At 42.5% G+C, this 14,310-nt stretch overlaps 1 protein-coding gene across 2 annotated transcripts in view; it reads right to left on the bottom strand.

Moving 5' to 3' along the window:
- The window catches only part of DDC (dopa decarboxylase), an 80,108-nt gene extending 67,786 nt beyond the window's left edge, over window positions 1-12,322 (bottom strand). Inside the window, exon 1 of one of the 2 annotated variants that reach the window (XM_049830130.1) lies at window positions 12,085-12,322. The gene's annotated coding sequence lies outside the window, so the exon portion shown is untranslated. Of the gene's footprint in view, window positions 1-5,438; window positions 5,558-12,084 lie in introns of those variants that run through there. The other variant, XM_049830128.1, reaches the window with a different exon arrangement.
- Between the last annotated feature and the right edge of the window lie 1,988 nt (window positions 12,323-14,310).

The raw sequence follows: 14,310 nt of genomic DNA, 5'->3' as shown, positions 1-14,310 counted from the left end.
AGCTGAGAAGATGTGCTTACCTGGGGGTGTAGGCACTGCTGGGGCACTCATCCAGCCATATATTGCTCACAGAAAGAATTTTCTCCAGCATTGACCACTGTGAGCCTCACAGAAGCTGTGGCTGATAGATGAACTGCTATCAGGGCTTAAATGTGCCATTAAGACCTCATGTCAGAAAAGCAAATTAGAGCAGTTAGTTTATGAACGGAGTAGTCCACTGCGTGTGTGAAAAGACAGACCCAGGTGAGGCATGAGGAACAAGATGGCTTGAGATACAGAGGGAACACGCTGCAGTGCTTGTTCTTATGTCAGTGATTTGATTACCGTTTACAAAGATATCAAAGATCACATAACGCTTGGTCCAGAAGACATTTTGTCACTGGCTGTGATTAACGCATTGTCATGAAGACCATGTACTACCATGCACTGCTTGCAATAAGCTTGGAAGAGCATCTGCCACCAATAAAAGCTCTGAGTGAAAACACCATTGGAGTCTCCTCATCAAGAGCATGTTCGCGCTCAATTGTCTGGGATTACAGCAAGTACTATGGCAAGGGATCATACTGGTGTTTCTTGCCCTTCCTCCCTGACAGCTTTGTTGCAAAGGTGTCTTTGACTCCCCTTCAGTCCTGTGCCAACATAAGCACCTTTCTAGAAAAGACCAATGCCAATTTTCTGGAGAATTTACGCTTAATAGAACATAAAAGTTACTGAGTACATGGACTTCCTCAAAGAAAGAGAAATTACTTTATGCATATCACAGACCTAGGGCTCTGGAGAACTGAGTGGGAGCTGAATCTTCCACACCCACAGGTCTCTCTGGTCACAGACACACATTCACAGCTGAAGTGATGAGTAAGGTAATGTTTCCTACCTTCTGCTGTGGGTTGTTGTCTCTGTCTCAGAGCTGGCAGTGATATATGTACAGGTCTCAACCGCTTGAGAGCTGCACTCAACTGCAGTGTGTGATTTTGCTTAGGCAGATGCCTTTACACTAAGATGAAGCTTTGCGCTGGAGCCATGGGACCAGTATGCCCTGCTCCTGACTCCTGGGAATATGGTTAGCAAAAGCAATGCCATTTCCTAAGACAAACGGCCATAAAATGTAAGTGTGCTGATCATGTATCACCTCCTTCTCTCTTCCCTTTTTCAACACTGTGGTTGTCACCAAGATGTGATGACCCCCGTTATAGAACAGCCAGATCCCCTGTCAGCATTGTGACAAGACTATCTGCCCGCTACGCACTGCTGCCAGGATGTGGTGACACCCGTTACGGAACAGGGGACGTGTAACGGCACATGGAATACTGCCTACAGAATCAAGAAGCTGCAAGTCCTGCTGCTGGACAGCAAAACCCGTGATCCCCCAGTGCTCTGGGATGCATCCACCATTGCCTTCTTCCTCCAAAGACAGAGTGACTGACTCATGGTCTTTTGGGTGAAGTCTGATTATTGTATCATGCACTGATTATTAAGAATTTGACCTGATCTGCAGAGGGTCCAGGTGACTAAAAGTCACCTGGTGACTAAAAACTAGGTGACTAGTTGACTAAAAACTAGTGGTTGACTAAAAACTCTAGGTGACTAAAAACTCTAGATAGTAAGAAAGCTACACGGATTACTAGAAATTTTGCTTAACTGAAAGTGTGATAATTGAGAAAAACTTTGTGCAGCAATAAGCTACACTAAATGCTAGAAACTGTAGATAACAGTAAGATATGCTGATAATTAAATATTTTATGCAATAATAAAGCTCTAATTGTAACTACAACCCTGTGGCCAGTCCTCATTCTACCAAAGGTCCCTAAAAGAACCTGCCTGTCCCTGTAGCATTGGGTGACAGAGCCACCAAGTGTTCACACTCTCCATCCTGCCAACTCCATAAAAAGGGCAATCATCTCCAGCTAGGAGGCAAAACAGCCAGCCAGGAAAGATAACAGCTTCAGCTGCTGCAGGTAGCTTCACCACAGCGCAGCCAGCCGTATCGCCACTCAGAACTGCCTGCCATCTGTTCTCCTTATGATACTGTTCACTCCCACACCTCAGATAATCACAGCTTCCACATTACCATTAGGAGAGACAGGCTCTCATTTAGGCAGGATTTACATGTGACTGGAGGAGACAGGCAATTAAATAAGAAGGATAGTCCAATGCACTCATTACCTTTGTGCTCAGAGACCTTAGTTCAAGTTCTTGTTTGCAAGTACAGGTGCAAGTCTTTGCCGTATGCTGTGCAATTCTGGGTAAGTGCTCAGGGGCAGAGTCCATAAAGTGTTTTGTTAGGAAGAGTTTTTCTCTCCCAGCTTATTTATCTGTGTTACTACATTTGGCTCCAACTCCATTTGGAATCCAAATGACCTAAATCTAGGCCAGGTTTAAAGTGGCAGCACCTCCCCACCCCCGCTCTGGCAGAGTTTGTCTCTGGTCAGAGGCACAGATTTTGAACCTCTATGTATCGAGGTCAGATGCTGCCAGTCTAGAAGCAGCCTGCCTTTACAGCAGTCTGACATTCTGCACCGTTCTCTGAAAGACAGTCTAGGAAACATTCAGGAGTTTTGAGATTTCTGTTTTTTCCTTCCTGCTAACCCTTTAAAAAACTCTCCCTTTTATTTAAGAGCGATCTTGATTTGTGTAGTCTTAAGAGATGGCTCTTCCACCTCTACCACCAGGCTAACTTTTGTCAGCAGAAGTGGTTAAGAAATGTCATTTTTCACTCTTCTTCGGTGCTCAGAGAATACAGAATGGAGGGAAAGTATGCTGAGGGAAGGAGAATCACTACCACATTTTATGTTACATACGTTGCAACATATAATGGAGCAAAATACCTTACTTGCCTACAGCTTCTGCTGAATTCTAGGGGACAGTATTTTCAGTTTCTCTCTTTCAACAAGACACCAGTCTAAACCTATTCCTATTGCCCACCAAAGCAAAAATTAAGAGAACTGCTCTGCATCTACATTCTCTGACTTGTGAATTATTTACAAGCAGTTAATATTTTACATTCGTTGCTAATTTTGTTTCTTAATATGTGTGTTCAGCATATGAAATCACACTAACCTTTCACCAAAATTACGATTTATTTACTGTATCTTACAGAATAATAAACTCATACAACCCAGGACAGTAGTCTACATGTTATGTAACTGCAGTCTTCAAGAAAAATAATTGGAGTAGTTAATCTACTATATAAAAAAATAATGCTTAACTCAAGATTCTTCAACTGCAAGTACAATGCATGTCAAGCATATTTCAAGCCTGCAACATTGGTAAGATAAAGGAAATAACTCCATGCTATGTTAAACAAGGGATGAATTACATGAGCTCCCTACAAAGGAAGAAACTTCCTATTCACTGAAAAAAACATTAAAAACAGTGTTATATATTACATGGATACTTATTAAAACCAGTTGGTTTCCACCAATCCTAGGATAGCAAGCTGTCATGAAAAGCCCGACACTGTTTCTGGATCCTCAAGACAATATACTTCTCTTCAGCTCTGCAGCTTAGAGCTTTGCTGGCTGCTACTGCTGCTACCCAGGAAGACATGCTGTAAAACTGTGATGGCAAGGTGACCAGAAGCATCCTCAACTAGCATGTGGAAGAAGACTGGGGAATAAGGGATCCAGAACATGAGTTAAGACTCAAAACATTCGCTATGGCTCTGCCTGTTGAATTTGGAATAGAGACAGGTGGAGCTGTGGGTTTTCTTTCAATGAAGCTGTATTCGTATCCTCATCAGGCATCTAAATTTAATTATTCTTTTCCAGGAAAAATGGGCTGAATATTGGGATTGGGATTGAATTAGGACTGTAGAGGCACTGTACAGTGAAGCAGGGAATAACGTACAAATTACAGCAGAAGATGCACCTTCCTGTACTCACCGCTCAGCTACACACCATCGTCTAGCACTGCCCATTTCATATTTCTCTCTATGATCATCCTGTTAAATATCTGTTGAATAATCCATTTATATTCATACCATTTCCTATCTGGTTGAAAAGATAACCTTCCTGCTGCTTTTCAAATACATGAATGGTGCTTCTAGGTCTACATTTGTTCTGTTTTCCTCCTGGTTTACTTTTACAGATACTTTTCTTGAGCAAAAGGATGTTTAATGCTGCTTTGGATAAAAAAAATTTTGATGCATCATCTTAGTAATTTCAAAGCATCTTCACTACTTATCGAGGCTTCTTTTGTTAAAGTAACTACCAGTAGTCTGTAGGAACTGTATTTTTTCAAAAGACCAATCCTCTTCTGAAAACAAGTACTGGATTCACTTCTAACATGGAGTAGTGCTGAGCAGTAGAAACTGCAAAAACATGGCAAATCAATACCTGGTGGCAAGGTCAGCTGTATTAGATGTGATACTCTTTGTAATGTAAAAATGTTGTAATAACACGATGTAATAATGTTCAAAGCTTCAGAATAGTGATCACCCTTCTTCACATATATTTTTGCATTTTATGTACCAAACATATGTACACTAAAAATAAATACTTAAAAGCAATGTGCAGCAAATAGCCTCCATCACAATTTGTTTTTAAGAACGAGGCTGTGGAGGCTACACTTTATGCTAGGAACAAGAAAGATAAATCAAAGGTGTGTACGCATGCCTTTCCAAGTAAAACGGCACAAACAAGCCAATAGGTCCACCACAGAACCTGCAGAACATCAAGATCACTTTAAGTTTCAAAACCAATGAAACATGAGAGTTAGGGATGATTTTCTAAATAAAAAGGTAACTAAAACGTGTTTTTTAACAGCCATTTTCAACAGCAGGTTAAATAAGAACATGTGAGAAAGAAGGTGCTAACAGACAGCGGTTACTGATCTGTAATAAAGTTTTTTATTTTGTAAGATTAATAACACTGGCTTCCCTATACCACCTTTAATACCTAACTCCTTCTGCCAGCTATGAAATTTCACCTAAATTTATGTGCCCTTAAAATGACTACTCATAAAGAGGTATTACATCAAAAATTGTTGCTCCAAGAAGGCACAATGTATTTTTAAGAAATATGTATTTAAAAGGATAAGAAATCTGCTCTTGAAAAATTAGAAAAATGTTGTCCAAAGGAATCTCCAAAATAAAGAAAACATTGTCGCAACAAAGACTGAGTTTTTTGTTGTTTGTTTTTTTTTTTAAACCTTGGAAGGAAACATGTGGGGAAGCCTCAGTAGTAGCAAATGAGTAGTTCACCACTCAGTCTAAAAGTCATTTAAGGACTAGTACGCAGCTAAGTAATTACTGGGCTGAACAGAGCAACATTCAACATGGTACCAAATTACTGTAATGGTAAAGAAGGTTTTTTTAAAAAAGGAAGATGAAATGGGCAAAAAATACGTTTGTATCTCAGATTCTTGGGCAGTGCTAGAAAGAAAATCACCCAAAGCCAAGAACATACTCAGGATGTACAATAGAAATATGCATCAATTACCTTGAATGGGAGGAGGTAGAGGTAGGCGCAAGAACAACCCAGGGCATGGATTCACACAAAAGTTGTGTGTCGTGGGTAGGTATTCTTGAGATCAGCCTTATAACTGGCTAAGCTGCTGATGCAGCTACAGAGAATCCTTACATATAAGCATAAAAACGGATGCTAATTTTTTTTGTGTGTGTGCCTTATCTTTCATTAACACAAACCACGTTTGTAAGGCTCTGGGTTTTATTTTTTGAATTTACACTTTGCATCGTAAATAATGTTATTCTCAGTAGCCTAGCACAATAAGGCACCTATCCCGGGAGGTGTGGTAGGTGTCAGAACTGTGGTCCTGCAATACTAACTCAGGAACCAACACCTACGTACCTGGTCTCCCGGTATCTAAAGATAGTGGCACAATATGGGCCCATTTAAAAGCTGGTGAGGCAGGCACAGGAGGGGACAAGTTGTTGTCCCAGTCAGCAGTGCCAAGAAAAAATTTCTGGCACGTTCAAGGCAACAGAAGACAGGAGGAAGAGCATGAGGCACCTGACATGTTAGCAACCAGCAAATAAAGGACTTCGGAAGAGCCTGGAAAGATCTTGTAACGGGAGCTTAACGTATGTAAGCATGTGTTTACATACCCACCTGAGTAAAGGCTGTGCAGTAGTATGTCATTATCCGCAACAAACATGACACAGAGGATAGCACTAAATAATTAAATAAATTCTAGGACATGATAAAAAGAAGGATTCTAGGGACAGATGCCAACATTAAATATAAATTTCCTTGGAGGAAAAAGAATACTGAAGAAATAGAAGATTATGCCAGAAGAAAAACGATCAAAACACTAAAAAAAACATAAAGAAAGGAAAAACATGGGAGTATGTGTAATGTGTGCATCCAGTTAGAGACGGCTGTTTCTTCTGCTGGCTCAGGCCATGTCACCAGTGGTAAAACCACTCAGGACTGTGGCAGGGCCCTGCTGCTAGCTAGTGACTGCCTAGGGATACCTGTACTTGCACCCTAGTTGGGGTGTGAAATGTTTTCTGTTTGAGTATGCACGTTCCTTAAAGCTACGCTTATGCTGTTATTGTTTACAAAGCTTTCTATAAGTTTTCTATTATGTAATTGGTTGGTTTGAATTAATCAGTTGAATTGGTTAATTAAGGTGAATGAATACCAGAAAGTTTATTTGATCTCAGGACTCAAATTTCTGGGCAATGATAATTCTGTATCTACATTTGTTATGAAGTTTGACTTTATAGCCCAGTTTATCATTGGTCCTTAATACTAAATAGCATTAAGTTTAGTCATACAGAGATTTCCAAGCTATTTCTCTACAATCAAGCCTTTCCTCTGCATCTCCATTGTAACATTAAATTTCATTTACACAGTATTTTTGAAACTTACTGATATGAGGGGGTTTTCCTCACAAATTTAGATCATCAATAGGGTGCTTTTAATTATTAACCTTTTAATATTTAATATAAAGACATTGTTAACACCTTCCTAGTTTCTACCTTTCACGACAGATGTTTCAAAAAGATATTCTCTAGCCATCATTTCTTTCTTTCCAAAGATCCATCCTTTCGTTCCCTGGGTGTTTCCACTTCCTATGCAAATTCTGTAAAATTAGCTGGTCTTTTATGCTTGGGCAGAAAATATTATCATCTTACGGAACATCTTGAGTTGGTGTCAGTTGCCATGGACAAAAGATACGCACAATATTCCTCTTTCTCTCCCACAAGTTCTCTTAGATGTTAGTCTATCTTTTATTACAGTCCAGGCTTACTCATCATCTCCCATCTCAGACCTGTCACTAGCCATCACTAACAGTGAGTATTCCTCCTAGTCCACTCTTTCTATGTCCCATCTCAATCGCAGTTCCTGGTGAGGTAGAGACCTGGTGGAAGTCTGGTAGACTCCTCTACATCAGCTGCCTGAAATACATGAAAGCCGCATTACCTGTGGGCTTTTGTATTTGTTAGTAAGCACATGAAAGCTTGCAGTGAAAGGACATCATCCCACCATTGCATTACCCACACCCCCACACCCCCTTTTTTAATCCTGTTAAAGAGAAAGCCACAGGAACAGGGTAGGAAAGCTGGGAATGTCACATGTTGAATAGTCAGTACAGACTCTCAGGAAGCTCACTAACACTAATTCTGAAGTAACATAGCACACAGAGGGAGGGTGGAATTCAGCCTCCAAAAATCTTAAGGGCCAAACTAATCGACTTAGGCCAAGCAACCTCGGTGGCACTGTTGAATGAAAACCTCTGTTTAATAGGTAGTATGATCAAGAATAGCAAGAAGTTAGGATCCAGTAAGAACAAGTTGGTGAATTGTATGAAAAATATTCTAGTGACTTTTGACCAGTTGTTGGAGCAGTTCTGGAATATTCAATATTCTCTCAGATTTTCACTTTCAAAAAGACTTCACTGCCCTCCTGGAGTTTAAGAGAAGATTTCTCTTCAAAGGCACTCACCCTTCCTCTAGGGAAGATTCAAATGAGCGGGCCTGGTTAGCTTTGAAAACAGAACAACATGAGGGAAGCCAAGGAAAGGATAAGGGAAAGAAAGAGTAAAGGGAGAAGATAAAGAACTTATTTCTGGTTTTCAAATTTCAAAAGCCCAAGAGGGACTACTCGGTGAAATTAAAAGCAGATTAAAAACAGACAGAAGGAAACACTTTTTCACATGATGTGTGGTTAAAACTGCAGAAAATATAATTACCACAGGAAACACTGCAGTCAAGAACTCAGCAAGATTCTGATGGGTTTGCAGATGTATAAGGATATCAAACATATCAAGAGCAATTTAAAACTGCTGGAAGGCACATGTATTTCTTCAGGGAAAACTGTCCAAGCATTTTAAAACTGCACAAAGAAATGTGCTAATCAGAGTGAGATACAAAGGAAAAGGTCTCTGCAATACAATGCACCCACAGGATGCCATTAAAGAAATGTCACCTCCTCCTAAATCCTTTGCATTCATTCTCTCTCCATCCCTTGAAAGGAACAGCACAGAAAGGGACAATATGAGCCCCACTGAAAGACCAGTTCCTTTACGGTACTGTCTGAGATGAAAAGGTGTCTGCCAGCCATCTCCCCAGCATGCTGACATTTCAGCAGCCTTCAGCCTGTCCAATGTATCTGGAAATGTATATTCACCTTGAAATTCATATACCTGGTTCTATGAGTAGCTGGACTGTTTCTAATTTTCTGAGCTCAGATTGTTTTTAAAAGCAGAAAGCGCCATATGTAGTATTTCTGTAATTTCCCATCTCGCTTTTTTACACGACTAAGTAGTCATAGTAATGATGCTTCCTTCCTGTTATTTCCACATTAACTGTATGTGCACTGTCATGTGTCAGAGAAAAGAAAATCTAAAAACTGTGAGGGTTTTTTTCATTTAAATTAAACAGTTTGTCAGCAGCACAACTGAGTGCAAATGAGGGCAGAACACAGGGAGGCGTTACAGGCAACTTAACAGTAGCTGCTGAATTTACAGCCTTCCTAAACAATAAACTCCAGCGCATTTTTTTTTTTTCCCTAGGATCTCTTTTCCATTAATTTCAGCCTGTTACTTTACATCCTGTCCACCAAGCAGGGAGAGATTATTCCCTTCCTTTTTGTAGCATCCTTCTATGCATTTTAAGATATTACTGTATCCCTTGAACTCCGAATTACACGACAGTATTGCTAACACCAGTGCTTGACGTTACCCTAGCAATCAGACAGTAGATGGTACTTGGTATATAAGAAGAAGAATTTTCTGAAGCATAAGGAATGTCACAAACCCAAGTTTGGCAAGACTGGCTTGAAATTCTGAAATGCTAATAATAAACCTCACTCAGGGTTACATGTATTCCAGCTTCTACTGGAATGCAGAGTTACTGCTACTATAGCTTCAGTTGTCTCCAGTGTCAAGATCAGAAGAGTCCGATGTCCTCTCTCCTTATACGCTTTTCAGTGACTGAAACCTTTCCACTTTATCTTTGTTCAAACCACTTCAAAACCTTCCTAACCTCTCTGCTTCATATCCAGTCTTGTAAAGATAGGCTGTACGTAACAGACTGGGATATATATCCTCTATAGAGACCACTTGATAGGTTACACAGTACTGCAGTCGCACATCCTTGCCTTCAGGTCACCCCATGTTCCTACATCCAGACTTACAGCACGACATTTCACTGATGGAGAAACACTGGAAAAAACCATCATGTGCTGCCTGCCGTTAATCCTCACATCAGTCGTCATGTTCTTAGAGACAGAATCTCTCTAACTGTCTGCCTTTGAAATCGCAAAGAATAAAATTGGAAATAAAGTAATATGTCTGACGTAATACACGAATAACAACATTAAACTACATTTGACTCCCTATAAACCACCCAGCTCCTCTGAAAACCTATAGCCAGGAAGGGTAAAACGAAAATCTATTACACTTTCACAGAGCTCAGCAAACTTTCCCTGAATTTTGAAAACAAACGTTCCTTTCAAAAGCAAGAGGGGAAAAAATGTTATAGTATTATTTAGCTGTAAACTGTAAGAGCAACCTTATAAGTGCACAATGCTCTTGCCAGCTCTCTGACAAAGAAACTAATACTAAAATCCCAATTTACCTTTCAAGTAATAACTATTTACCATAAGATCTCTTCTCCTGTTTGTTTGTTTGTGACTAGATGGAGATACAATCTGTGCAGGATCAAGAATGAAGTTGAAAAATGTACAACAAAACAGTTGCTTCATTCAAAACGTTTTCTATAGGAAAGATATATTTGCCAAGAGATAAAACATGTAACCAGCACGAGCATTAGTCAGATGGGGAGACGACTCATTGGAGGAACACTGGAGGCCTGGGTACATGCAGAGGCAACGGACTTAGTTGAGCCGAATAACAGGATTGTGATAGGATACAGTGGAAGAAGGTTGAGTTTGTTGTATAGGATGGGCTGATTTTTCTTCCCACTTACAAATGATAGTATTACAAAATACTGTTGGCCATACATTTTTGCTGATAATACAATATATTATCTGTAATTGAAAAAAAAATATCATTTTGGGTGCCTCAGAAGAATGAAGTGACCACTTTTTGATGTGTAATGGAAGGAACACAGTAAGAAACATATACTAAAGGGAGAATATGGGAAAGACTGAAGCAACAGGGAAATTTCCCAGGGATGTGTATCAATTGACCATCCCAGGAAACTTTCTGACCACTTCAAACAACCTTTAGCAATTTTCTTTCCATTGCAGTGTAACAACTCACCATCTCAAATGCCACTACCCATCCCCTCACCTACTCGTCTTGGGACTGCATGCTTCCCACGAAACAGAAGTTCAACAGAAGGGAGCTGACTGGCAAAGGGGGAAGGCAAAATACATCTCAAGTTTTCTGCACTTTCACAAGATTGATATGCCAGCTTGCAGCCACCTTTGAAAACTGTCTTGTTCTGTCTCCTTACTCCCAAACATGAGGCTTCAGCAACCTCTTTGTTAACAGAGCTTTTATAATATCTTCTAAACAGATGAAACTTCCACCTAGCCCTGTCCTGCTGTTTCACTCTACTAACTTTACAGTATGGAACAGATAGGCGAGATGACAGTCTCTGTTTTACCAGAGAAGCAGAAGTTTTACCTCATTATGTGTGCAGAAAGAACACAGCTGTATAATTAAAAATCCATTCCACCCCCTTGGTCTCAGTAAATCCCCTATTCCTGCAACAGACATTCCAGTTTCCTCACTTTGCTTTTAGTCTGCATTACTGGTGGGGGATGCAGTCAGACTTCCAGGATGCTCTTCCCTCAAGCGTCACCCTCCTAAGGAAACCTTTCAGCATGCATCACAGTTATACTGGAAAATTGTTTTTCATCACACTTTCATTAGGGTATTTATTCTTTTTTTTTTTTTCCCATTTTATTTACCATTGACACAAATGGTAAATTTACGTAACGTAAATGGTAAAAATTGTCATGTTATTCCCCTTTCCTTTTCCAACTATACCTCCATGAACAACAGTTCCAATTTCATCATCTTCTTGCTCTCTGAATCCCACCAGCGTTGAAATAATTTTTTGCTGTTCTACATTTAGCCACACATAAAATTGTAATGTCAATGCATGTGGATTGCTCTAGTCCCTGTGCCATAAACAGGACCTTTACAAGAGGACAAGCCCAGTGTGACACATTTACCATGAAACCAACCTACAGGAACAGGAGAACTGCATTTTTCAAACCAATAAGAACTTTTTTTGCCCACCAAATTTGAAAAGGTTGATAAATTTCCCTTGTCAGCTGGGATTCAGCTCCAAGATTGCCCGGTACGCCATCATTCAGAGGTACTGCCATTCCTCCAGACTGCTTCACTTCACCAGCGGTGCCCTCAAGTCAATCTTTAGAAGCAGTTAAGGAGAGATTCTCTTAAAGGTGTTGTGAATTGCGACGTTTTGATTTTAAAATACTTCATGAACTCTTGACTATTTCAACAAAATTGGCTTAAGCACATGTCAATTAAAATAGAATTACATTTGGCGTATTAAGCTGCATTTCTAAATGCTCGCTAGCTTAATACTTAACAAATCACGTGGACTTGTTGGATCACATTATTTGGTGAAAGTACAGCGGTAACTTCACTTTCAGGCATTAGTGAGCTTATCCTTACCTGTTTGGAGGTTTCACTCCTTTTCCAGGTACTCTGGAAACAGGTGTGTTCTGTAGTTCCCTTACGTCCTCCCGTCCTGTGAGGCAGCGCCAAGGAATTTTAACCTCATGAAACGTCTAGGGATTTTTCCAGTAACTATCTGGTCTTTTTGTGGCTTCTCCGCTTGCCCTGCACTTTGTCGTGAATCATTAACCCCGCGCAGCGCTATGTTCATTAGCTTCGTCAGTCATTCTTTCTCGACACGGAAAGAAGAGAGAACTTGTGAATTCGGTGGGTGGCAAACCCGCCGGCCTCAGGAGGGACGTTTCACCTGCAGAACCTCGGGTGAAAAGACACCGGGGGCCGGCCAGACCCTGCCTCCGCCGACTCGAAGCCAAGGGAACGACGCTGGCGAAGATCCCGGCCCCTCACACAAGAGAACCGGCGGGACAACGGGGGACACGCCAAAGCCGGCCAGCCCCCCCCCCCTCCGCCCCGGCACCCCGCGGCCTGCCGCCCGACAGTTCCCGCGTCCGGCCGCCTCAGGGCCAGGGGGGAGGCCGGCCGGCTGCCCCCGGCACGGCGGAGGGGCGAGACCCTCAGGGTCACAAAGCGGAGGGGTGCTCCCCTTGGCGGGGGACGGGACGGGACGGGGAGGGCACCCTGCTGCCTTCGGGGGGGGAGGGGGGGGCAGCCGGCCGTTAGCCAGCGCCGCCATTTGCAGCCAGGGGGTTCGCCTTCGCTTCGAGCGGTTTTACAGGGGGCCAGGCCCAGGGTGCAGCCCCGCTCGGCTGCCGACATGAAACAAAGCAAACCGAACAAAGAAGGGCGGGGGGGACGACGACCCCCAAAACAACCCCCAAACCCTCCCATGTTTAACGCCGGACGGCCAGACCCCACCGACCGGCGCTCCCCCCTGCGGCCCAGCCGTGGCCGCCCTCTGCCGGTCCGGCCGCCTGAGGCGGCAGAGGAGGAGGAGGAGGAGATGGAGGGCTGGAGGGACGGGGCAGGGGAGAGCGGGCCCTCCCTCCCCGCCTGCCGCTCTCTGGCACGCCAGACCCGGCTTCCTTCAGCTGTGGAATGAGGCAAAGTCCAGGCTTTATTTCACCTGGGCCGCGCTCGTGTGACAGACATATCTATCTATTTACTTCTTTTTCCTTTCAGAAGACTGATTTTACTCTTTTTTCTTTTGTCCTGACTCACTCCAGGGTTTGAAACCGGTCAGAAATGGAGACCGGGAATTAGCAAAACGGGATTTCACCGTCACCCGCTCCCGTTTGCTGTGGGCAAGGGTTCAGAGCCCCTCACAGGGCGGCAGCGGCCTGCTGCGGCAGCCGCTTGCCGTGGCGGCAGACCCCCCGCGCCCAGGCACCCTCCGAACACCAGTTCCATAGCTATTTCTCTGCCTGATAACCCAAAATGTCGATCCTTAGACCTCTGGAGGATGGGTTTCAAAAGGCAAATAGAATGGGAGTCTTTACGCAGAAGTGTCTTAACAAGTCTCAAGGGAAGAGGAGGGGAAACCGACTCCAAGGGACGGTGAGCAGCACTCGGGCATCACACCGCTGTCTTCGCTGTGTTCCTAGTCACACCCACACCATCACTTGGACGATACCGCCCAAGAGTAATTCTTTTCTCTGCTCCATCTCCCTCCCAGTCTAGCTCTTCTCAGCTCTCGTTTTCTTAAGAGTCATACCTCTGACTGCAGCTGAGCTGAGCTTCAGAGCCCATAAACCCAGGCTGTACTTTGACTCAGAGCTGGCAGCTCTGAGTTTATAATTTCACCTTCCTGTTCCCCAACTGGGGCACCAGACTCTTGCAGCCAGCGCATGGAAAACACCTGATTATAGCAAAGCATAAAAACATGGGTAACCAACAAGTGTCCTAAGACCCTGTTAATCACAGCTCAGTGTCTCGCGATGATCCGATCTTTCTCACTAAAACATCTGCTAGTATCTGTGCAAAATGATGAGCAATTAGAGCAGAATGTCTTCGGGCTAAGAGTTTGCAATGTGAGTGTTACATGAACTAATTCATTTTGAAGTCTCAGATGTGACTAATTGCAATATCTAATGAAAATCATATAGCTCTTGGACATAGTTGTGGTTATATTAGGTTTTCAAATACTAATTAAATTGTGCTCCAAGTTAAGGAAGGAAGACGTAAGATCTAGGATGCAGAAGCAATTCAAATTAAGGCAATGTGGATATTTCAAAGGAAGATATCTCTTTTCTCCATCTGCCGATA

The sequence above is a fragment of the Accipiter gentilis genome, chromosome 27 (genome assembly GCF_929443795.1).
Source record: "Accipiter gentilis chromosome 27, bAccGen1.1, whole genome shotgun sequence".
Classification (NCBI taxonomy): domain Eukaryota; kingdom Metazoa; phylum Chordata; class Aves; order Accipitriformes; family Accipitridae; genus Astur; species Astur gentilis.
Note: the sequence above shows the minus strand (reverse complement) of the source record. Positions and strands in the feature narration are given on the sequence as shown.